General features: G+C 40.4%; 1 non-coding gene across 1 annotated transcript; it reads left to right on the top strand.

Moving 5' to 3' along the window:
- Positions 1-3366: 3366 nt before the first annotated feature.
- Positions 3367-3449, top strand: Mir3799 (microRNA 3799). Its single transcript, NR_039505.1, is given in 1 exon segment — positions 3367-3449. It is a non-coding gene; the product is annotated as a microRNA 3799 (primary transcript).
- The last annotated feature ends 620 nt before the right edge of the window (positions 3450-4069 follow it).

Genomic DNA, 4069 nt, shown 5'->3' with positions numbered 1-4069 from the left:
CCAAAAGACGATGACTTTTATTTTGCTTCGATAATACTCTTCTTCACTTACTTCATCGATAATCCTCCTCGTTGTTAGATCTAAGATAAAAAAGTACTCGCAATTTGTGTTGGTTTTAGAATATTTCGAAGAGTATCGTGTTGACGTAGCCGTACGAATTCGTTGGTCGCGGAATCGATCTTCGTTTCACTTCGTCGAGAAAAGGTAACGAGTGGAATAAATTTATTGTCTGTTCGACGTCGAAAGAAAAAAGAAAAAAAGGAAAGAAAGAAAGAAAGAAGGAAGGAAGGAAAGAGAGGGAAAAAGGACACGAAAGAAACGATCAGAGAGACAATAGAGGTGGAATGAATCGGCGAGTGCAATGAAGTGGCACTGACAATAAAGAGTGGTAGCCTCTAATAAACAGTCGGCGAAAGGGAATCATTATTTATTGCTTTCCATTGATAATGGGCCGCTTCGTTCCTTGATGCTATTAATTATCAACGATCGACGGTTTTACGATATTTCGCCGCCGTTTGTCAGAATATTCTTCTGCTCGGGCATGAGAACCGGATGCACCGGTTCGTTCGAGCATGAACGAAAGATCGATCATGGCTCATGCTACGTTGCTGCAGCATCTTTTTTAAGCAAAATAAGTCTTCGACTTAATTAACTTTCATTTGCTACCCGTTACGAAAAAGAAAGAAACGAAAAGAAGAAAAAGGGGAAAAAGTTGAGAAGATTTCGTTTCCCCTCCATTTTATTCATTTAACATTTTCTTCGGCCATAAACATATCCACGGTGATCAAAGGGAACCGTGTAAATCGAGGTATTTCGTCTTTTTACAACGCGTCAAAAGGCGAACATCGTCGGATTCTTGTGTCATCTATGCGCTACTTTATTGGACAAGTTACAGGACGTAGAAATTAGTTGCAAAACTTGAATCCTTCTTTCGAAACGAGTCCAAACTTAATTTAAAAAGTGCACGAAGAGATGTGAAACCTGTTTCATCGATCGTGACGAATTAACTTAGCACAAAGTCTATAAAAATGATTAAAAATTTTATTTCCAATAAAAAATCCCCCTTTCAAAATGACACACCGATCAAATAAAATTTCACTTTCGAAGTGTGTAATAGAAAATCGATAAAAGCATTAGAAACTTTATTTTCGAATTGCAACAAAGAAGAAACAAAATTCCATTACAAGAGTATCGAATAAATTTCCACTATCTGCAGGAAATGTGAAAAATTCCATTCTTTTTCAACCCTCAAAGAATCAACGTTCCAAACAAGTGTGGAAAATTCGAAAATTGCTTTCGATAGCGCGCCGATCACCCCAACGATCTCTTAGGAGCAACGTTGGAAAAGAGTTGGAAGGGTTGGTTGCCGAGAATATACGATTGCTCGAGGAAGCAAACAGGATGCGCGGATGCGTTCGAGCGTGGTAAGACCGATAGCGAGTGTACGGTCGCGTGGTGCGGCGGTTTTTCAAGAAGACTCTGCCCGTTTCACGGTCGCGCGACGCCAGACTTTGAGGCTGCCTTCGTCTGTTCTATCGGCCCATTACCAGCCTGGCACGTTGAACGTTCTCGTAAATCACCGAAGTGGCTGCTCGTATTTGCGCCCGCGATTTCTTCCCTCTTGCGGATCGGCAACGTGCCTCGTTCGATGGAACGTTTGAAAATTCGATCGAAACTTGGATAACTTGGCTGTGCACGTTTTCTTTATTCTATATTTACGGGAATTCGTGGTGAATTATCGGAAAATTGATTCGAGAAAATATCGACGACAGTTGACAGGTTGAATTAAATAAGGAATAAGTAAAAAGGTATTGATAGTTATATAATTCAAGAAGGGAAGAAAAAAAATGAAAATGTGAAGATGGAAATGCATATATCATTTTTCCTCTGTGTATATTTTAATCAGAAGCTTTTTCATTCAGAAATTGGAAATAAATCTTATAAATACATATGTATATATATAGAAACGAAGATATCTTATGAATATGGGAGTGCACACAGTCGACTTGTGTATATTTCAAATGAAATTGCAAATGAAATTGAACGGTGAATGTTTGATAGGCGGAATCGTGAAAGGTATCGTTTTTTCGTACCACTGGTTACAATGATTTGGTAGCTTCGAAGGGGAAGAAATTACACGGACACGCGAATCATACCGTTCCTCCTTCCATTTTTCTCGCTGTTCGGGGAAAACAATACGAATTTGCTCGATGATGGGTTTATGAAAGATGTATACTAATAGCATTCGAGGAATCCTCCACGTAATTCCATCATCTGATATAGATTCACCGTGTAATCAAACTGTACATACATCTCAATCATTCCTCGACTTCGTTTGTCAACACGTAATTGATATCGATTAATTTTTTGTTCCGTTTTCAAAATTCTTCTCTGATAAGCGCATAGCATAAAGAGAAGTAGCTCTCCGATAAAAATTCCATTGTAAACTGACGAGATGTGACGACGATGTGTCCTTTTTAACGCGAGGAACGTTCGTTCCGTTAGGTGGTGAATTCTCCCCCTCTGATTTCTGTTCCTCGAAACCATAGATCAGAACCTCGACTCCCCTTCCCTTCTTGTTCACAACGCAGGTATATTATCCGCTAAAAATACCGAAACCCCGAAAACGGACGTTAAGATAGCGCTGGGCGTGACCGAGTGCGAGGGCGAACCGCGCGTTTAAAGAAGGGTTACGGGCGGAGTAATGGCCCGTGCACACCGGGGTCGAGGGAGAAGACAGCGAGGAGTCTTTTTTCCCTTTCTTCTTCTTCGTTTCACCACGGTGACGATGGACTACCTACCACCGGTGGTCTAAGCCTAAGAAATGGAAAATCAATATCTTGTCGTCTCGGAATGACGCCTCTAAGAAGGGTATAACGATCTTTCCAATATTGTATAACATCTATAAGATTTGTATAACATCTTTTTTTGGAAATTGATAGAATGAAATAGAAGAAAACTTATCGTGTTACAATATATAATATGTAGAATAATTTCAAGTCGTTAAAATATATTATAAAAAAGATAAATTTGGCAAACAGTGAACGATTCTCAAAGATAGATGCGATTTTTAAAAAATATTATTACGAGTGATGAAATGTGAATATTAAATAACACGATGAGTGTTCATTTATATTTTTATTTTTATTTATTCAATTACGAAATATCTTTCTAATTCAATCTAACCAATCGTTTTCAACAGCTCTTCAAGCCTTGTTAAAAAATGTAAAACTGGACGCCATCGAGAGGAGGAGAGGGGGTCAAACGAAACATCCGGGAGAAAAGAGCATCCGGGCATCGAGCCAGAATCGTTTCCGTAATTCGATTGAGAAGGTTCCCGGTCGTGAAGCTAAGAGAGGCTCCAGCTCGATCTTAGCGTTGGAACGATATTGGTTGACTCGATAGAAAACTTCTGGTCGACTCGATTCCAATCGTTTCCGTGCGAATCAACTATTAATACCATCTTCGAGGGAGGTTACTCCTCCCCCTCTCGGAGGAGTAACTTTTCCGATAATGAGTTCTTTAGAAAATATTCTATCGGCGTCGAACGGGGCCCGCCCTCGCGCGGGAATAATTCAGAGATGTCTGGAAAAATATTTTCGCGATCCACCCCCCCCCCTCCTCCCACGAATCTCTCGCTTGCACCCTTATTATTCCTCGCGGCTTTTCTTTCGTCAAATTTTTCCCTTTACCATTTTTCCCTCCCATTTCTCCCGTTGTCACGCTACTTTGAATCTCGACGATAACAGCCAGACCTGTTTCTCGTTCCCCCTCCTCTCCCTCTCTCGGACGTAGCGGCGTCTGCGACGATTCTTTTTGTAATATTGGGGGGGGGGTGCTATCGACAGGATCTACGTCAGTGGATCCTGTAGCCTAGATGTAGGATTTTTCTTTTTCGTTTCGCAAGTAGAACAATTTTTCTTTTTTTTTTTTTTCATTATGGAAACTACGAGAATCCGGATATTTGTTGCTCCGTGGCAAGATTAAAGTCTGAGGGTGGGAGGGATTAATAATTTCTTTTCAAATTGGTGGAAATTAGATCTAGGCGCGCGGGTTTAATTCGGTTCCA

The sequence above is a fragment of the Apis mellifera genome, linkage group LG10, assembly GCF_003254395.2.
Source record: "Apis mellifera strain DH4 linkage group LG10, Amel_HAv3.1, whole genome shotgun sequence".
NCBI lineage: Eukaryota > Metazoa > Arthropoda > Insecta > Hymenoptera > Apidae > Apis > Apis mellifera.
The sequence above is the reverse complement of the archived record's forward strand: the minus strand, read 5'-3'. Positions and strand labels throughout refer to the sequence as shown.